Genomic DNA, 22686 nt, shown 5'->3' on the forward strand with positions numbered 1-22686 from the left:
GAAGACTCCCTCTGCCCCCACTGTTTACAGGGGGTGGGACCAGCTTCCAATGGCAACACGTACACGTGTGTCACGTGACACGGGTTTTCTGGGTAATGTAGTTGGAATATAAGCTCAGGAATTTAAACAGCGCTTCGGAGCATATTAATATGTTTAGATTAATCAAAAAAGAGAAAGACGCCAATTGGCGTCATTGCTCATTTACGGAATTCTGATGAAGACGCCAATTGGCGTCTTTGCTCTTCTAAGGGTTAAAGTGATCTCACGTTTTGGATGCCAGCAGAGCGTCTCAGATCTCTGAGTTGGTTGTTGTGGTGAAGTGAAGTCTCTTCTTCAGACAGTCACTGTCTTCCCGATAGCACGACGTCCTTCACATGATGTACTCTCCACTTTACCTCCTCTAACCATTCCCTTCCCTGCTTCTCCTTCCACTGTATTGCTTGTTGTACAGCTGCACAGATAACTATTTCTGTTGATGGTCATTCCATGGAAATTCATATTTAATCACCCGTCATACACAGTCATTAGGCAAACATTGCCCTTGGTTGGATAACCTTGTCCAACAACGATGTGGCGATGATTTGTGTATGACACACCCATACTTTATGTGCTTTATTTGCCCTAACTTAACTTGAACCCCAGCATCCCTATTTTGGGGGGAACGTTTGCCAGCAGATCTACAAGTTCACAACGTGACGTGGTTTGAAGTTGTTTTGACAGAGAGACTTGCTGTAGAGTGAAATAAATAATAATACAAATGTACCACGTACAGTTGCAACTCTGTGGATTGGGTGTGTACAAGGGGCCAGTGAGGCGCTCCAACGTTGAAGCTCTGGGCCCTAGTGGTAAGAGGAGATACTACAGGCGGACCCGTGGATTCATGACTGGGAAACCCCGTGCAGCTGGGCTTTAACATTGAGCGCTCGGTTGCACTTCCGCATTTGCCAACCAAAATTTGGTTGGCAAATGCGGAAGTAGACGTTTTGAGACGGTCCTTCCGGGTGCTTCAAAACGCCACTGAGCAACTTCCACTGACATGAATAGCGGAGGGGGCGGAGCTTCGCGCCAGATAAGTCTCTATCCTTTCATATACTCTATGGGTGTGTAGCCAGGCAAAGTTGAGCCTCAAGGGCCACCGTAGACTGGCTGCCCTGCCACTTCCTTGTTAATCAGTGTTGACTATTTAAAGGCCCTGCAGTCTAACAAACACAGGTTTTTGACTGTGGACAGCGAAGTGACAGCAAGTTGACATCGGCGGAGGAGGAAGGAAGGAGGCGCAGAGCGACAAATGTTTGGAGGCGCAAAACTTTGAATAAGTATTGTCAAGTTTTGTGCAGTAACTCAATCATTGGTGGTTCTCTCTTGGCCTTTTTTTCTTTGCTCTTCTTATGTGTCATCCCCTTGGCGTTTAATAGCTGTAGTGTTTTCAGTTCTGTGCACCTATATTAGTGCAGAAGAAGGACAGTGCTAGGCTAGCGTGGGAGTCGGGAGCCTATGGCTTCCGAAGGGAGTGGGGGGGTCGAGGACTCGGGAGAGGAGGGGTAAGAGACCCGCACCGAGTGAGGAAAGGACAATGTCCCTGAAAAACAGAGGAAAACTAGCCCGGACGAGCTTGTAGTGCTGTACAGAGTCAAAGGAGCTAAGCCAGGTGATGCAGGCTTCAAAGCAATCAACCCACTACAGATTGATGCAAACTTAAAGAGTCAGATCGGCGGGGGTTTTGCAGCTAAAGTGCTGTTCAATGGTGTAGAGTCATGTGTGCAAGCAAAAAACAGTATGACAGCGCTATGAAAGTGAGTAAAGTGGTGAGCAGAGTTGAGAGGCTAAATGCTACGCCTAAAGAAAGTGAGGGAAGCAAGGGAGTTGTTTATGGAATGTTCTCAGGTTTGTCAGAGAAAGAAATACTGGATAATATTGGAGGTGGAGAGGTAATTGCTGTTAAGAGATTTGGGATCAGAGAGGGGGCACGGGGGGACACGCCGGTCCTGCTGACGTTTAAGGACACTCTGCTTCCAAGCAGAGTGTTTTTGGGGTCAATGTCCTATCAGGTGAGGGAGTATGTAAGACCACCACTGAGATGCTACAACTGCCAGAGGTATGGCCATATTGCGGAGTCCTGTCGGGGTAAGCAAAAGTGTGCTAAGTGTGGGGGAGAGCACAGTATCAAGGAATGTAACGCAGATGCCCCTAAGTGTCCTAATTGTGGGGGGACCCATGGAGCGGCTTATCGGTGGTGTGAGCACACTATTAAGGCTCGGAAGGTGCAGACAGTGAAGGAGCGAGAAAATGTGACATATGCTGAGGCAGTGCAGAGAGTTGCAAGGGAGGGCGGGGAGGAGAGAGGGGGGAGTGTAACGCAGGGGAGCAAGCGAGATGAGCCAAACAGGTGGCCGCCAGACATGCTAGTAATGACCAAGGAGTCATTTCTGGCATAGGTTCTGAAAGCAGCAAGGCCCATTCTGGCGAAAGAGAAACTCAACGGCTCAGACCTCCTTAAGGAAGTGACGTTGGTAGCTGAAAGGTTCCTTGGGGTTAAAACGGACCCAGCGGAAGTGCACCGGCTCATAAGAGGGGACTGGGCTGGCCGGGGAGCAGGGAAGAGGCAAGAGACACTGTGGGTGCTAGTGGTGTAATCGATGGTGAATATGATGATGTGGGCAGTTTATAGTCTCCTTGTGTTCTGTGTCCTACAGTGGAATGCTCGGAGCCTAGTGAGGAATGGACAGGAACTAAAAAAGTGTGTTGACAGGCTCGAGAACGAGCCAGAGGTCATTTGTGTACAAGAGACGTTGCTGCGGCCGTACCTGGATTTTGTAATCCCAGGGTATGATAGCTTGAGACTGGACAGGGCAGAAGTAGTAGGAGGGGAAGCAGGGGAGGTTGACAGGACCCATGGGGGCTGTGCCACTTTTGTCAAAAATGGGCTCCAGTATAGGAGACTGGGACTAAGTGGGAACCTAGAGTGTGTTGCAGTGGAGGTTTGGGACAGCCAAAAGCAAACGGATGGAAGTAATAGCAGTGGTAACCACAACAAGGAGGCTAATAGCACAGGAGTGGGAGCAAAAAGAGTGTGACTGTGATTAACTTCTACAACCCCTGCAAGAGCCTGGTGCTGTCAGACCTGGACGAAGTAATGGAGAAAGTAAGGAGCCCAGTGAGATGGGCGGGTGACTTTAATGCCCACAACCCATTATGGGGTAGCGGGCAAAGGGACAGTAATGGGGGTGTGATAGAGGACTGGCTGGACAACCACGGGCTGGTAGTCTTAAACGACGGGAGACCAACGAGGTATGACATTGCTAGGAATACGCCCAGTCAACTGGACCTAACAATAGCTTCCCCTAGCTTGGCAAGAGTTGGGGAGTGGGAAGTTGATGAGTCATGTAACTTGGGCAGTGATCACTACACAATTATGAGTAAGTTTGGGAGAGAGCTAAGGAAGGAAGAGGGAGAGACGGTTCCTAGGTATAATTTTGCTCGGGCCAAGTGGGACGAGTTTCAGGAAAAGGCGGAAAGCCTAGTGGGACAGGTTGACAGCGAGGGCTCAGTGGACTGGTGGAACAATTCACTGTGCTCCATGATCCATGATGCAGCTAGCGGTACCATCCCAAAGAAGCGAGAGGCCAGGGCCCGGAAGCGTGTCCCCTGGTGGAGTAAGAGGTGTGATGAAGCAGTAAGGAATAGGAACAGAGCATTCCGTAAATTAAGGAAATACCCAATGTGGGAAAATGTAATTGAATTTAAGAGGCTAAAGGCGTTGGTAAGGAGGGTCATAAAGGAGGAAAAGAGGAACAGCTGGAGGGCCTTCTGTGAGGGAATAGGGCCAGAGACACCAATAGGGCAGCTATGGTCAGCGGTTCACAAGATGTCAGGGGTTTACAAAAAGAGGTCTATGCCGGTGCTGCAGAAGGGTGAGTTGGAGGCAGTGTCTAACAAGGAGAAAGCTGACATGCTGGTAGAAAGCTTTCAGGAGGTGCACAGGTCCGAGTGTGCAGGAGAAGAGAGGGGCAGGAGGAGGGCGGAGGTCTGGCAGCCAGCCAGTGGAAACTGGCAAGATGCTCTGAAAACGACAGTGCAGTCAATGTCTTCTTCTCAATTAAAGAACTGAGGGAGGCTGTAATGGCAGGGGCAAACACCTCTCCAGGGTGGGATAGGCTCTCCTAAGAGATGCTTAAACACCTTGACGACCTTGTGTTGGAAGAGATCTTGGCGTTGATAAACACGGTATGGGAAGAGGGGTACCTGCCTAAGGAGTGGAAACATGCAGTAGTGGTCCCGATCCCGAAACCGGGCAAAGAGGCGTCTGACCCTGGGTCATACCGGCCAATTGCACTCACCTCAGTGCTCTGCAAAATAATGGAGAGGATGGTCACAAAGAGGCTGGTTTATTATTTGGAGTTCAGAGGACTATTTGTGAATGGGTTCAGGAATGGGCGGTCCACAATGGAGTCTGTGGCACTGCTGGATCAAGATATAAAGAAGGCATTTAGCCATAAAGAGGTGGTAGTAGGTGTGTTCCTGGACATCGAGAAAGCGTATGACTCTCTGTGGAAGGATGGACTATTAATTAAAATGCATGACCTAGGGGTAAGAGGCCGAATGTTCAACTGGGTGCAAGACTTTCTGAAGGACAGAACTATACAGGTCCGGGTGGATGGTGTCATGTCTAAAAACAGTAGGCATAGAGAATGGCACCCCCCAGGGAAGCGTAATCTCTCCAGTGCTATTTAACATAATGATAAATGACATCTTTGCTGGCATAGGAGGGGGGTTTGGGCTGTCCCTGTTCGCGAACGATGGAGCAATTTGGAAAAGGGGGCGCAATGTATAGGGTACATTCTGGGACAGGTCCAAAAAGGAGGAGTGGGGCAATACATGGGGCTTCAGGATATCAGCGCCCAAGTCAAACTATGTTATTTTTGGATTTAAAAGGAAGCTGCCTGCTATTGGACTGAAGCTGTATGGGTCTCCACTGGGGAAGGTGAAGGAATTTAAGTTCTTGGGAGTCTGGTTTGAAGAAAGAATGACCTGGGCGGTGCACACAAGTAAAATAGTGGAGAAATGTGGAAAGGTTATTAATGTCCTGCGAAGCCTAGCCGGGTGTGAGTGGGGAGCTGATAGGGGGACGCTGAGACTGATATATCAGGCCATGATTAGATCGGCGATTGACTATGCATATGGTGCCGCTTCAAAGGCGGTGCTGGGCCGGCTGGACGTCCTGCAGGCCAGGGCACTGAGGCAGTGTTGTGGGGCCTTTAGGACGTCCCCAGTCCCAGCGCTGCTGGTTGAAATGGGAGAAATGCCTCTGTGGCTAAGGCGCAGCAAGCTGGGGCTGCAGTACTGGATGAAGCTCAGCGGGAGCAGACAAGCGTTTCCAGCCAGATGCCTGCTGAGTTAACCAGCAGGCCAGAGAGCTAGGATTGGGGCAAGGAGGAATAGCAGAGCACTCAGTCTGGGCACCATCCCCTCCATGGCTGCTTCCTGAGCTCGACATTGAGCTACTCTTCCTCCAGGAGGAAGATAAGAGGGAGGTAAAAAATAAAGTGGAGGAGTACCTAATTAAGGCCGCTAGGGGGGGCAAGACCTAGTGTATACAGATGGCTCTAGAGACCCAGCCAGTAGGAGGGCAGGGTTTGGGGTGTATATTGAACAGCTGGAGCTGGAGTACAGTGTCCGGATCTCCGACAATAGCTCAGTCTTTACCACAGAACTGCTAGCAATCCTGTGGGCTGTAAGGTGGGTGGAACAGGGGAGACCGAGAGAGGTGGTCATATGCTCAGCCTCTGCTGCAGCACTAGAAGCCTTGAGAGGGGGCAAAAGCAAGGCCTGTCCGGACATAGTGCTGGAAATCCTGTGTGCCATGGGCAGAATTGGGACGGCGAGCGAGGTAACCTTCTGTTGGGTCCCAGGACATGCAGGGGTAGAAGGAAACGAGAGGGTGGACCTCCTTGCCAAGGGAAGCCTGGGTAGGGAAATAGATGTCCAACTGCCCCTGGGGAGGGTGGAACTTAGGGGAATGAGCAAAGAGGGACTGATAATGGAGTGGCAAGGGGAATGGGAGAAGGAGGACAAGGGGAGGCATTACTTTCAGATTCAACCTAAAGTAAACAAAGAATGCCTCTGTATTACCACGCAGAGGCACAGTAAAGTTATGCAGACTGAGGCTGGGGCACTGTGGCTTAAATAAGAACCTGTTTCTCATTGGGAAGCACGACACAGGGCTCTGCCAGTGTGGAAAGACAGAATCAGTGAAACATGTTTTCTTAGAGTGTAATGAGTACAGCACAGAAAGACAATCCCTATTCCTAAGGATGGCAGAGGCAGGAGAGGAGTCCTTTTCAGTTTCTTCATTATTTGGCCATAGTGAGAACCACCAAATAACCTCTGAGGCAGTTCTGCAGTTCCTGCATGACACTGGACTATAGACGAATCCAGAAACGGGTCTCATGGTCGCAGCTTACGTATTTCCTGTAGGCGGAGCTGACGTAGCTGCGGGGTAAACCTGCACGTCTTCTACTACATTGAATGGTAGAGTGACTGATGTTAGTCTGCTCAAACATTACTCCTTTACGGGAAGTTGTATTTATACAACGCAGTTTCGGGAGAAGAGGCCTCCTTCCGCTCGACCTTAACCACTCCCCCCTCCTTATCAATCACTCCCCCTTCCTTATCAAACTCACCTGCCTTCCATTATCACCTGGCCAATCCTGCCACAATCACCACAGTATAAATACACCTGTGCGCCGACAACTACCCATTCTCACTGCCTACGTGGTCGAGAACAATCACAGTTTGTAAACAAGTTTTCGTCTAACGATTTCGTCAAGTCCTCAGCCATCCTCGCCGTGAGCGATCAGAACGTAAGCGTCACTCTTGACAGCCCGTCACTCAGACTCACTCTCATTTCCGACAGCTTAATACGTGTTTTGATAAAGCTCCTCTGTCACTTTATTGTTTTCGTGTTCCCTCGAACACCCGAAGCGCTGCTTAGCAGCCGTGCTCCGTCCTCCTCCTCTCGGTCCTCCCGCTCCTCCACCCCGGTCACCGCCAGCCTCGGCTTGCTTCAGCTGTCCGTCGCCGACTGGACGGTGGCCGGCCTCCAGCGCCTCCTCACGGCCAGAGGAATACCGTTTTAAAGCACCGACCGAAAGGCGGAACTGTTTGCTGCCTGGCTGGCTACCTCCTCAGGCCGTTCTGGACGCGCTGCGGCCCCGCCCACCCTGGCCACGCCTCTCTCCAACTCCGCCCACCAGCCTCCTCCTGCTTCTCAGCAGCACCAACAGGCAAGTGCCCGGCCCACTCCCCTCCCCCCCCCCCCTCCTTCACCCACACACCGGCCGGCGCACCAACGCGCCACGCGGGCGGTCGCGGCCTCGCCCACTTCCTACCCCACCCCCCAGCACGCTGGCTACGATTCCATAGGATTTGCACGCAAGGAAGGGATTTCAAAATAGCCTGTAAAACGCTATTTAATGCTCTCAGACTACGAGGTTACACCAGGACATTCCTTCGGAAAGCTCACAATACCTTTTTAGAGGTAAGAGTGCAGGATCAAGGCCCAAAATTGGCCCTGGTAACCAGTTATTCAACACAGAGCAGACTAGCCAACAACAGATTAAAAAGGAATTTTGAGAACCGAACAGATGATCTTCTAAACGAATATAAAATTATATCAGCCTATACAGAAAAAACTAAAATCTTAAAGACACACAGCAAGCTAAAAGGAATCAACACACCAGCACGCCAGAGACCAGAATACTTCAAACCCAAACAAATAGTTAAAAATAGAACTACAAAACGCGTGCTGGAGATTAAACAACAGATAACAGCCAGCACCAGCAACTGTATTTATTTAATCACATGTGAAAAATGTGTCTTACAATATGTCGGAGAAACGAGTAAAACAATAGCTGCAAGGCTGAGACAACACAGATACAATATTAACAATGCAAAAAAGACAACTACAAGGATTGTCCAACATTACATGGCACATGGCATTGCCGCTCTAAAAGTGTCTGGACTTCAACACAATCCCAACTGGACAGTATAGTAGTAGGACAAAGACGTTTTAATGAAAGACAGTGGATCAAGAACCTCAACATGGATTTTCCTGGAGGTTTAAACATGCCAAAATATTAGACAAGTTGTTTTGATTTTGTACCAAAACTCCACAGCCAACACTCAATGGAAATCAGACTTTGAATAGGGGACACATTAGCACATTCCACACCAAGCCAACCTGGAACAAGAAGCAAGAGGTGTCACTGACACCAAATGGGCCATTAGACACCGGGCCCAGGAAACAAAATAGAAAAACATGACAGGGACATCTTGAAATATAAATGTTAATTAGAAGAGCCTGGGGATTTTTCTTTTTTAAATGGAAACAGTAAAAACTCAAATAACAAAAAAATATATATAGTTTTTAAGAATAGACCAAATACATAAACCTATAATTCCAACGCTAAACGTAAACCTCACAGAAGCCACAAGCTAGTCATACAACCTGCCACTGGCTAATTGAGGAGACATGGGGTGAATTAACCCTAAACAAAGCTCAATAAGGCTAAATAAACCAAAAATCCTAAAACAATAGGGTAAACTTAAACTCAGGGATAAACTGGAGAAAATCTAAGAGGCTTCCTTCAAGTACATGACGAATGCACTCATTCCTTGCACGGTGCTAAGCACAGTGCAATGAAGTCCCCCAGTCCCCCCACAAGCACGCTGGCGGTCGCGGCAACGTGTCCCGCCCACTTCCAACCTCCCCCCTCCCCCTCCGCACTTAGACAGGCATCTTCCAAACACCCCCCTCCCCTCCCTATGAGCACGCTGGCAGGTGCGCCAACGCGCCACGCCGACGGTCGCGGCAACGCGCCACGTCGGCGGTCTCGGCAACGCACCTTGCCCTCTTCCAAACCCCCCCACTTCCGTTCTTTTCCCACAGGTCAGCAAGTGCCTCCTCCCCCTCCCCCTCAAGTCCGACGCCACGCACCCCAGGACCACACTATCTCCCCTCCCCCCCGTCCCCCCGCCGTGGTCGATCTCGACAACTAGCCCGCAAACGCTCCCCTTCCTCCTCCCCATCTTCGTCTTCATCAGCGTCGCCAAGCGGGCGTTTGACCCCCACCTCCCCGTCTCCTCCCCCTGCCCGCCAGGCTCACAGAGACTGCCACCACCCCCCTCACCCACCCAGGCTCGCCGCCGCCCGCCACCTTCCCACCCGGAGCCCACCCAGCGCCAGACCCGCCGCCAGGCTCACCGCCGCTCGCCACATTCCCACCCAGCGCCAGGCTCGCCGCCGCTCACCACCCTCTCATCCCCCCGCCGATCCGGAGCCCACCCAGCGCCAGGCTCGACGCTGCTCGCCCTCCTCCCCCTCCTTCCCACCTGGAGCCCCCACAGCGCCAGGCTCGCTACCGCTCGCCCCTCCCCGAGCGCACCCAGCGCCAGAGGGCTCGCGATGACTTCTTCTCCAACTCCAGTCGCCGTTCAGCACGCCACCGTGCTCAGGGCGCCCCCCAGCATCCCCCCGCAGCCCCCGGTCAGGCTCCGCCCCCTCCTGCATGGCCTGCTACGAGCAACACCCCAGCTCCTCAAGCCCTCCCCGCCACCACCAGGGCGACTACCCAGGCCACGCCTCCTCCCGACCCAGCCCAAGTCTTCTCCATGCTTTCCTCCCTGCTCCTCGGAACCCCCCAGGCACATCCCCCCACCCTCCCCCCCGCCTTCCAGATGCCCACTGCCCTCAACTCCGGCCAGCCTCCGGCCCCCACCTTCACTCTCGCCTCAGCCACCCCGGCCACCCTCCCGCAGTCTGCCGTCTCCAGGCCGTCCCCAGTCCCGACTCACCTCCGCACACTAATCCTGAACGGTACGTATATAGATCTGGCTGAGCTCATCCAACCATCAATCACAGACCCCCTCAGTAACAGGGAACTCACCACCCCGCTTGGCTGCCTCGCGCAGCTCCGCCAAACCCCTCCCCACACGGTCCCGGGACCTGACCCCCACAGAATTCGCCTTTGCGTTCTCCCTCTACAGGGACGTGGTCTGCTCCTTGTACCCTAGCCGCCGAGCCGAACTGGACCAGTACCTCAACCTGGTCCTCGAGTTGGCAATTCGGTTCGGCGGCACAGGGTACTATACCTAGAGTTCTCAATCTCTGCCCGAACCCGACCCGGCCCGACATTTTCGGGTAGGGCCGGGCCCAAAATGCACGATAATTACTCGGGCCGAGCCTCGGCTCTGTGATTTTCCGTGATTTTTTTTTATTTTTTTTATATAATTTTACAAACAAAAATAAAAATTCTGTTGTTTGTGTAATGTATTTATTTAATATGAAGAGGGCTGAGCTGGTGAATGTTGGCGATTAACTTTTACAGTTAAGGCTATTATACTATATGTGACTGAAGGAGGAGGAGGCGATGATCAGCAGCAGGCAGCAGCGCACCAAAGTGACAGAATAGAACGGTGGTTGTTGAACTTGCTACCGCTGGCTGGCCTCTGGTTTGCCAACCAAATGAGCTGCTTACTGCTCAGCATCAACTATATAACTTAAGTCAACTTGCCATATGCTTAAATGTTTTATAAGACCATCGATTTATCCGCAATAGCTCGTTTTGGAAACGTCGGGGCTTAACGAGACACTGCTGTCTCGTTGAACCCAGCTGGGTGAATAAGCTAAATTAGGCTACCTAATCAACGGTAAATGCTCCATATAACTATGAAAGCGCCTGCACGTAATATAGTTACATGATGACCAAGCAATGTTACAGTCACACTGTAGGCTACAGCTATTTGGTTTACAAATCGTATCGCAGCGCGCTGTAGCCTACAGCTATTTAATTTCCCCACCGTAGCGCAGCGCGCCTCGTTGTGTGCCCACTGCCCAAATTAAAAGATCTGCAAGCTGTCGACAGACTCGACACGCCATCGAGCGGCATGTTGATGGTTTGTATGTCTGTTCTTTTGGTTAGGCAACGCACATTACGCGTGGTATGTGGGTTTGAGAGGCAATGATTAATGTAAACTATACAGTAACCTAGTAGATTATAGCCAAGTTGACAATTGTCATAATATTGCCAGTAGCCTATTGGACATAATTAACTGCGTCGCTTCAGAGGATCACTGCTACTTTGATTCAGAAGATGTTTACTCACCCCTGGAAATTGCTGGAAACCATTAGAATGTTGAAAATGGAACATTATCAGCCAATTAACGTGAGTTACATAAATCCTTTATTTCGGCGACTAGACTATTAGTGCGTTCTCTGACACGGTCGTCTCAATAATCCACGGCGCCGCGGCCATATAGTGGCATTTTTCTTTTTTTCTCTTTTTTTTCACTCGGGCTTTTTCGGGTTTTCGGGCCTGACATTATGGTAATTGTTAGGGTCGGGCCGGGCCTCAGGCCGACCAAGTTAGGGTAGGGTAGGGCCGGGCCTTAATTTTCAGGCCCGATGAGAACTCTAACTATACCTACCACGTCCTCTTTTCGCCACCCAGGCGGCCGCTTGCATCCAGCAGCTCAACCAAGCCTTGTACTGGGGTGTCCTGGACCACGAGCTCTAGGTCTGTGGAGCCCCCTCCCACCCTGCCTCCGCCTGCACCACGGCCGTCCAGAAGCCCCGCTCCAAACCTGCATCCGCCTCTGCATCCGCCTCCGCCAACCGCCCTCCAGCCCAACCCCCCCGCTCCCGCTCCGCAGCCCCCCCCCATAGTCCCCAAACAAGCCCCGGACAGCCTCATCTCTCCCTCCAGCGCCACAGACAAAAAGGGCAGACCAATCTTCTATCAGTCCGGCCGCATGATATGCAATAACTTCAACCATCTCGGCTGCTCCCAGTCTGCATGCAGGATGCTGCATGCCTGCTCCTTTTGCGGAGGAGCGCACGGCCGCACCACCTGCCTACACAACCCCACATCCTGACTAGCCCGCCGCCACTTCAACACCCCCGTCAAAGTCCCAGCCCTCTCCCACGCCCTACGCAATCACCCTGGCCGCCAGTTCGTCCATTTCCTCCTCAACGGCTTCACCAACGGATTTCACCCCGGCTTGCTAGCCATCCCCAACACTTCCCACACCTCCTACAACCTCCTGTCAGCCACCCAAGACCCAGCAACGGTCGACACTCTCCTCGCCAAGGAAGTCAAGGAGGGGTTCATGATGGGGCCCTTCCCAGAGCCTCCCTTCCCGGTGTACCGCATCAGCCTGATCGGCATCGCCACCCGGAAATACTCAGGGAAGAAGCGCTTTGTCGTAGACCTCTCCTCCCCCCACAACTCACACATCCCCAGCATCAACAGCCTCATCCCCAGTCACGACTTCTCCATGTAGTACCACACCGTCAACCACGCCATCAACCTCATCCATCTCACAGGCCGCGGATCCCTCCTTTTCAAGGCCGATATCACCAACACGTTCAAGGTCCTCCCCATCCACCCCGACTACTGGCACCTCTTCGGAGTCCAGTGGAAGGACTTATTTCGCCATCCGCCTCACATTCGGATGCAAGAGCAGCCCAAAAATGTTCAACCCTCTTTCTGACGCCCTATGCTGGATCCTCATCAATAACCACCCCATAGCCCACCTCGTGCACATCCTGGACGACTTCCTCATAGTTGTTTGTAAGAATAGTTAAGTTATTATACCTTTTGTTAATAAATTATATTGTTAAAAGTGTACACTGCCTGCATCCTCCTCCATTTGTCATGGCCCCACGGGCCGGGTTGTGACAAGTTGGGGGCTCGCGCCGCTTAAAGTTAAGAGTAACTTGGGTTGGCTGTGACTCTGCAAACAGGTAAAGTCAACTGTTATTGTTTGAACTTTGGCCACTTGGTCACAGCATTGCTGAGGAGGTGCATGGTAGTGTTTGGTTTGAGTAACAATTTGTTTGAATAGCATTTTGTTTTGAGTAATTTGAGTAACAATTTGTTATTGATTGAGGAATACAAGAATACAAGCGGGATGAACTTAAGGACAAGATCGCAAACCTCGAATCGTCCATCACTATAGCACCGGATCTACGGGTTTCTTTCGATGATAAAATCCGGGCTGAGATTCACAAATTGGAGGTCGAAGTGAAGGATTCGAATGTGGACAAATTCAGAAGGGATTTGGAGGACTACCAACTGGACCGGGTCTACAAGTGGGTGCAGCCACCGCGGACCCCACGCACGCTGCACACTAATAAGAATCAACAACACCGTTCCATGGCCGGGTCAGATAGGAGCGTCTCTTTCAACATCGCCAGTAGTGGAGATGAAGAGGAGCCAGTCTCCAATCTGCTTACCGACCGTGATAATTTTTTAGATCCAATTTGGACATACGCACCGTTTCCCGAACCCGACCCCTGTTACAAGTCAGTCAGTTGAGTTCTGATTCTGGCACAACCCAGACAGACACTGAATTGCCACCTGACCCCTCGTCTATATTCAAACCTAAATCCCGGTTCACTCCCTTGGTTTCTAATCCCTCTCTCATTGCATTCACCAGGAAAGTTGATCATGACATTGATAATCTGTTTGGTGACACATATGACTCGGGTATTAAACCCAAAAACAATTTGACACACGGAGCGCTTAGCTCTTAATGAACTATCTAAGAATGAGTATATCATTGTTCGACCTGCGGACAAGGGTGGCGCTGTTGTTGTTCTGTCCAAAGAGCAATATATTATTGAGGCGAAACGACAGTTGAATTCTAAACATTATATTAAACTTCCTAACAACCCCCTAGGCAACATGATGTCAGAATTCCGGGCTCTCTTAACTAACGCCAGGGAGTCTAATTGGATCTCTGAACAAGAATTCAAATACCTCTCGGTTGAGTGTCCTATGTCCTTTTTATTTACTTCCTAAAATTCACAAACAACCATTTGATAATCCTCCTGGCCGCCCGATTATATCAGACAACGGTACTTTGAGTGAACCTGCTTCTAAATGTATTGACTTTTATATTAAGCCTTTTGTTAAGAAGCTTCCTTCATTTATTGAGGACACAACCGATGTGTTGAATAAAATTGCTAGCCTGGGTAATTGTAAGTCACAATTTCTAGTCACCATGGATGTAGAGTCATTGTACACTAACATCGATCACAAGGAAGGTTATTATTATTATTCATAATAATGTTTTCTTGTTTACTGATGAAGTGTACAAACAAATTATCGGTGTACCGATGGGTTCCTGCTTCTCTCCTAATTATGCTTGTCCATAGAGCTCCGAAGTCTGACGTCACTTTCAGTAGAGGGCGTCAATCTCCAGGTTCATGTATTTGTTTATTTGCATTGAGATCCCCAAACGGCGATTTTAGGTCGCTTCATATAAGAACTGTGTTTGAAAAAAAAATAAAATAAAAATAAACGTAATTAACGTTCAGTTTCTGTTGTGCGACGGGCTGCGGGCAGAAGCAGCCTACCCGGAAATGTAGTCTCTGGGTTGTTTGGCTCGTTTCTAACGCTTATTTTGTTACTCTTTGGGTATATTTGTACATTTCCACCTTCAGTCGATGCTTCATATCCATATGGCCGGGGTGATCGGTTTATTTTTCAAACACAGTTCTTATATGAGGCGATCTAAAATCCCCCTATGGAGAGTACAATGCTTATAAAAACATACATGAACCATGGCGCTCACTGCCCTCTACTGGTAGTAGAGGGCAGTGACGTCAGGACTTCGGTGCTCTATACCTGGGCCATTGGGAGGAGATGTTTGTGCTAAATCCTATGAATCCTTGGTTTCAATATATTACTTGGTACGGTCGTTACATTGATGATTTGCTGCTGGTGTTTAATGGGTCTGAGACACAACTCCTACAATTCCATACTTTGAATGAAAACATCAGACTATTGAATACTCGCAGCAGACCATTAATTTCCTTGATTTTACCATTTACAAAGATGACTTGGGGAACCTTCACACAACGATTTATAGGAAGGAGATTTCAAGGAACACACTGTTAAGAGCGGATTCATTCCACCCGCCACACCTAATTAAAAATATCCCTTTTGGCCAATTTCAAAGATTGCGCCGTATTGCGACAGCGACTTTGATACTAAGGCAGCAGATATGGGCAACCGCTTTAGGGAGAGGGGCTATAAACCCACTAATATTTCGTGTGCACGCAATAAGGCACTCGAAATAAACCGTCCTGAGCTTCTGGTAAAAAGGAAGCGCACTAACCATAGTCAACCCCGCCCCTTTTTTGTCTCCCAATATAGCACTGCTGCCCCACGTATACAAAATATCATCAGATCTAACTGGTCTATTATAGAAAGTGACCCATCCCTCCGCAGTGTGTTTCCTGCACCTCCCATCTTTTCCTTTAGGAGAGCTCCTACTATAAGGGACAAATTGGTTCACAGTTACCTTCCTCCTGACAAAAATACATCTTGGCTTCACAAACCCATAGGGACTTATAAATGTATGAATTGTCCTCATTGTTCTAATGTACTTCAGGCAAAAACCTTTTCAGACCTCAAAACACAGAAGATATATAAAATCAATGATTTCATTAATTGTAGTACCACACATGTGGTCTATCGTCTCACATGTCCTTGTCCTGATGTATTTTATATAGGCAGAACCAAGTGCGGCTTAAGAGACCGCCTGGCTGAGCATAAATATTCGAATTAATAATGCTAATTACCCTATAGCCAGACATTTTAGTCATTGTCATGACAATAATGATACTTTGTTGAGAATCACAGGAATTGAATATATCAAACCTCTCACCAGGGGGGGTGATCGCATCAGGAGACTGAACCAGAGAGAAACATTCTGGATTCACACCCTGGATGCAATAAGCCTATCTCACAGAATTCCCCCGCCCCCCTAAATACGCCCCCTTTCGGGGTTAGTGGTGATAGCGTGACGTCACTCCATAGACACTACATGTTAACCGAGGTAATTTAAGAAGTCTACAACTTTTGTTTTCTCAAGGTAAGGTTTGTTCTATCTGTTCGACCTGATTTACCATCTTGTTTGCTTCATAATAATATTGGTCTGTCACATTTTTACATTAGAAAATGTACTTAGATTCTCCAGAGAAAAAAACGTGTAAATGCTCATGTTAAAGACACCACTATTTACCGGAAGTGGGCGTGGAAAGCGGGCTGTGAGATAGGCCTATTACCCTGCCTGGCCTGAATGAGGACATAGACTTCATGTGCTTTTTATAGGTTAATTTGGGCTCTATATTAACCTTTGCTACTATTACTTTTGTCTGTGTCCTCCGATATACATGTTATATCCTATAGATTATTTTGCATTTATATCTGTTTTTAATGGTGTAGCCTTCCAATGTATTTGTATAGCTTTAAGTGTACTTTTTCATTTGATGGGTCCTTTTTCACCTGTTTCTTTTTTCCTTTTTTCTACTTAATGATTGCCTGATTGTTCTTATGTAATAACGATGTAATGAGTTGAACCACGTGATCTGCTTCTAAGTGGTTAATTGCAATTACTGGACTGGTCCCCACCTGTCTCCAGCCCTATTTAATGAGTTTGTTGCTCTGTGTTTTGTTAGCCCTGATGAAGACCGTATAGGTGGAAACATGTCGGTTCAATAAAGTTTTCCTCCTTTTAACATTAAGTGTGCCCGGATCTCCTCTTTGCTCTATAACAATTTGTTGAATTAACATTTTGTTTTGTTAACAATTTTGAGTAATTGATTTATCAGTTTTGTTAAATACAATTATTTAAATTTGGTTTGGGGCTGTCATTTTGTTACCACTTGGTAATTGGGGTGGGTGTAGCAGGTGTGCCTTGAGTCTGAGGGGTGGTGTTCCCCACCCACATAGGTCAGTGGCGTTTCCCCATATGGGATTCGTTTGTTTGATTTTTCTTTGTTTTTTTTTTGGGTTTGGTAGATGCTGTCCCACACAAGCTGGGATAGGGTGGTACTCCTGAGATGCCCAGTGTTGGCAGGGGAACTCGGGAGGCCCACTGAAGACTAGGGCAAGTTATGTCAGTTTGGTTTTTGGTTAGGCAGTTTAGGTAGGGGGAATGCTGCTCCTGTAGGTGCACCTGTTTCACCTGTCCTAGATTGGCAGAGAGGGAACATTTGTTCAAATTTGGAATTTTGTATATAAACTTAAAAAAAAAAAAAAAATACTTTGTAGATTGGTGTTAAAAAAAGACTTATGTCACATGTCTAGTTTTTGCCTTGAAAAATGGCTACTGCTGAAGATTCTTTTGAGACTCCATGTGAGGAAACTCTGGGTAGTTTGTGTAAGGACCAGCTGCTTAGAGTGGCGGATTATTACAAGATTGAGATTCGTGACAGAAGGACACTAAAATAAAATCAATTTTGATCGCCAATTTGATAGACTTGGGGATCCTAGAGGAGTCCCCTGAGGTAGTGGTTAGTCAGCCTAACCTACCCACTAGTCAGCTTCTCACATTTGAGCAACAGAAAGAGTTGATTATGCTGCAGACAGAGCAGCTTACGCTGCAAACAGAGCAGCAGAGGCTAAAGTCAGAGCAGCAGAGGCTGAAGTCAGAGCAGCAGAGGCTGAAGTCAGAGTCAGAGATCCAGGTTGAAAGGCTGCGAGTAGAGCAGTCTAGAATCGAGGTTGAGAAGACTAAACTTGAGTTAATCAGAGAAGGTAAACTAACGGCTGGGGACGTTGTTATGGCTAGTGGTAGGACATCGGCCTTAGGATCTGGAGACCAAGATTTTGATATTTTCAGCGCCTTGTGCCCAAATTTAGTGAAAACGACCCTGAAACTTTCTTCTCCATGTTTGAACGAGTAGCCGAGGTGCGTAAATGGCCAGAGTCTGCCCGCACGTTAATGCTGCAATGCATGTTAACAACAGGTAGGGCGCAGGAGGCCTATTCCTGTCTAAGCCCTGCGGACAGGACTATGCCAAGGTGAAGTCAGCTGTGTTAAAAGCCTTCAAACTTGTTCCAGAAGCCTATCGCAAATGTTTTCGCACATGGCGGAAAAGAGAAAAGATTCATCTAGAGTTTGCACGCAATTTGTCATGTTATTTTGCTAGATGGTGTGCTGCACGTTAAGGACTTTGCTGGGTTATGTGACCTTATAGTCCTTGAACAATTCAAAAACACTTTGCCTGAACATATTGCCAACTACGTCAGTGACAGGAAAGCTGAAACTGCCTCATAAGCGGCTGCTTGGGCAGATGAATATGAGTTGACCCACAAGCGTCCTTATCGGGAGCATCGCTCCTCTGGCCAGCAACATGCTGGTAATGATGGTGAGGGTGCAGGTGGCCATGTTGGGTTGTCTGGTAGTTCAGGCAGTGTGGTTGCACCAGAGGCAAAAGCTGATCATGGCTCACGTGATGAGAAAACGTGTAACTTCTGTCACAAGGTAGGGCATTGGAAAATTGACTGTTACGCTCTAAAAGCAAAGACTTTGTCTTCCTCTCCCTCTGCAAAAGGTGCGGCTATGGCTGTGCCTGTGCCAATCATGGGGGAGGTACAGGTTAGGGGAGTTGAAGGGTCATGTCAAAATGTTGAGATTGAATCCTACATGCCGTTTGTCAGTGAGGGATTTGTGTCACTTTTAGGAAGTAACGTCAAGGTGCCAGTTAAAATACTACGTGACACAGCAGCTTTTGATACCTTTATTGAGGCGTCAGTGTTACCATTTACTGTAGAGAGTGCTACAGGGTCCTCTGTCCCTGTGTTGGGGATGGGTTTAACTGTCCTCCATGTTCCTGTTCACAAAATCATGCTGCATTCTGATTTCTTCCAGACGTGGCTGTGAGACCCGCTTTACCCATGGCAGGAATAAATGTGATCTTGGGTAATGGTTTGGCTGGTGCACGTGTGTGGGCGGATGTATCACCACCTGTAGTAATGGCTTCAGTGCCATTGGTGAAAACTCAATCTGATATTAGTGAAACTGAGTTCCCTGAAAAGTCCACAGCTTCTGCAGTGCCACATGCTATGACACATGCAAAGTCTGAAGAAAACACAGGAAAGAACACAACTGTAGATTCAGGACCAATGTTTTCCAAGGCTGTTTTTCCTCTGTCAGTCTCACAGGATGACCTGAGGGTGGCGCAGCACGCTGTTTTCTCTCTCAAATGTCGGCCAAGTCAACGGATTCCTCACACTGAGATGGAGAACAATGCCTGTGGTTTCCTTGCAGATGGTTTGCTGACAGTTCCTTATACAGTAGTAAAGAAAAGTTCAGACTTAAACTATTTGGTTTCAACTCCTCCACGGAAAAGAAAGAAAAAGATAAACTCCTGCTAGTTGTGACCGTAGTCCATTAACTCTTCTAAATGCATTACAAGGCCCAATCAGAATAATTTCCAAAAATAGAAAATGTGTTAGTAGAGGCCCTTTCTACCCTTTACATTGTAGACAAAAATGTGACTTGTGTTTTTGTTGTCCCATCTTCTGGTCCTCCTTTTCTGTCTGCTCCTGCCTCCTGCTCCTCCTCTTAGATGCTCCAGGAATCCATGGTCAATCTTGGTTGCTGAGGGGGGATGGGTGTGCTGGTTGTGGACAGGACTAGTTGGACCGGAATTAGTTTGGAGGCAAGTGGTGTCTAAATTCACTTTCAAAATGTCATTGTTATATATTAAAAAAGAGAGAAAAAATATATACGTGAGAAAAAAGATTATCATTTGTTTGATTCGTTTTGATTTGCTTTGCTAGTAGTAAGTAAAGTTAGTTGGACTGTCTCGGTCCCTTATGGTCCCTCATTTTGAAGGGGGAGGGTGTCACATCCCCTTTGGCCTGGCCTGCAGGGCCTGTGTTGTCTATGTCCCTTTGTACCGGTACTCCCCTATCTATGTGTTTCCCCTCACAGATCTATGTGTAGGCGTCGGCCAAGGTTCCCATCTTCCCCAATCATAGGTGCATTGGGAGCACCTGATCACTGCTCCCTGGAGCTCTATAAATGAGTTGGTGGCAGCCATTCTGAGGATCCCCTCCAGATTACAGCACCCTTTTGTTTGTTTGACTTTATGCTTTGATTTACACACCATACAACACCCCACACTACATTGATCACACATCCACACTGACACTACTGAAATTACTGACTTACACATCCCACACTCTTTTGTTTGTAAGAATAGTTAAGTTATTATACCTTTTGTTAATAAATTATATTGTTAAAAGTGTACACTGCCTGCATCCTCCTCCATTTGTCACGGGCCGGGTTGTGACACCCAGGAGAAACTCAACCGAATCACCCTCCTCCTGCAGAACTACTTGGTCACGCCGCGCTGCACCAAACGCCAACTCCTGTCCCTCCTCGGTCACCTAAATGTTGCCCTCCGCATCATCCCTCAAGGCCTTCTCACCACAGCATCCTCCGTACGCTCCCTGCACGACCTCATCACCATTTCCGATCCATGCCGCACCGACCTCCGCCTTTGGTACCACCTCCTCTCCAAATGGAACAGCATCACCCTCTTCTACGACACCCTCACCACCCACCCCGACGACATCCAGCTGTACACTGACGCAGCCCCCTCCACCGGCTTCGGTGGCTACTACCAAGGCCGTTGGTTCGCCTCGGCATGGCCACCCGAATTCACCACCCTATCTCACTCCGCCACCCACCCCTCCTCCGCCCTTCACGAACTCTACCCCATCGTCATTGCCATGCTTCTTTGGGGCCACGAATGGTCCCGAAGGAGCATCCTCATTCACTCCGACAACACCGCCACCGTCGCCATAATTAACAAAGGTCGTTCCAACTCCCCCGACATCTCGCCCCTCCTCCGCCATCTCACCTGGACCTCCGTTTCACACCATTTCATCCTCCGTGCGGCACACGTCCCAGGTCACCACAACCTCATTGCTGACTCCCTCTCTCGTCTCTCCCTCCAGAGATTTCGGCAGCTCGCTCCGGAGGCGGACCCCCAACCCACGGCAGTTCCTCCCTTTTCTGCGACGATCTTCACCTAAACCCCCACATCCGTCACCTCACCATCCAAGCCCAACATCACATCCTCAACGGATTCTCACCGGCTACCCTCTCGACCTACCTCTCCGCCTGGAACGCCTACAAGCGTTTCCACTCCATCTCCAGCATCACCTTCCCTTCCACCCACCTCCCGGTCATCGCAGCCTTCGTCACCTACACCCACTCCCACCTCCGCCTTCGCACCTCCACCATGCAAGTCTACCTGAGCAGCCTCAACTTCTTCTTTAAACTCCTCCACGGGTCCCCATGCCCGTCCGTCACTCACCCCCACATCTTCCTGTTACTCCGAGGCCTTCGCCGTGCCGAAGCCCCGGCCCCCTCTGGCCACCAGCCTCTCGCCTCCGACTCACTCCTCAAGTGCCTGGCCACGCTCCGCGCTGGGTACCTGTCCCCCCTGGTCGACCTAACCCTAGAAAGCATGTTCCTCCTCGCTTTCTTCGGGTTCCTGCGCTGCGCATAGTTCACGTCTTCCTCCGCCCGTTACGACCCTTCCCGTCATCCTAGCCTTTCTGACGTCACCTTCCACTCCTCCAACTCCCTCACTTTCACCCTCAAACACAGTCTAGACGGAACAGTACTCTTCTGAACTCAAATAAGTCATTTAAAAATAAATATTCAAGCCATGTTTTGTTCTTGATACTATAATCGTTATGTGTCATATTTTGCTTTGCAGTCGCTACTGTGCAACTATCAGATTGTAAGGGAAGAGAGATTAGTTTAGTTACACTTAACACTGGACAAACTATGGTTAAGTGGGAAATCACCTATGATAAATTGCAAAAAACTCTAGTGATCTACCTCATACTAAGCATTTAAAGTATGAGGTATAAAGTACAGCAGCCTTGTGTTCATAAAACAGAAAGATTGGGTATTGGGTAAGACTGACGTTATGTATCTTTCAGGACCTTTCACTGCTTTGTCTCAACCATTACTCTATGGCTCTGGTCTCAGCCACCGTGGTGGATATTTTGACTTTTTTTATTTCTTTACGTTGCCACTACTGTTGGAGCAGCCATAAACAACACAGGTTCATCCCGATGTTCTGGGCATCTTTGTAATGTTAGTGTTAGTAAAAAGCAGGTAAAGGAGTAATGTTTGAGCAGACTAACATCAGTCACTCTACCATTTCACTGTAGTAGAAGAGGGGCAGGTTTACACCGCAGCTATGTCAGCTCCGCCTACAGGAAATACGTAAGCTGCGACCATAAGACCCGTCTCTAGATTCGTCTATAATATAGACGAATCCAGAATAATATGATAAGATTTAGGTGAATAAATCACCAGACCAGTGGAGGGCAGTAATACGCCTCGCGGCGTCCACACTGCCGGAAATCAACAAGAAGAAGAAACACAGGTTTCTTGGTGTTGGCTGTGGGTCATCCTGAGATCATGTTTGAATTGTGTTTTATCTGTCCCTGCCTTGGTGAGTAACATGATGGATAGATGTTATTTAGATTGTACTAAATAAGTGTTTTCTAAATAAGTATTTTAATTATTTGTTACTACTACCTTACCCAGGGTGAGTTCATGTGCCTGGAAGTGTTGAGCTCATGTGCCAGAGGGGCCGATGTGAATGAACACAGACTCAAATAGGTCATCAAATTGTTGTTGCAATGATTTATTTGTTTAACTTTATAGTGTACTAAATGTTTTGTTTTCACTTCCTTTATTGTATTAATTGAGCCATTTCTTTTGTACTAATATTTTGTTTTATGTTAGAAATCAATAACAATCCACATTATATTTAATTGGCTATTTAATCAT

This window comes from Electrona antarctica, assembly GCF_951216825.1.
Source record: "Electrona antarctica genome assembly, chromosome: 11".
Taxonomy (NCBI): Eukaryota; Metazoa; Chordata; class Actinopteri; order Myctophiformes; family Myctophidae; genus Electrona; species Electrona antarctica.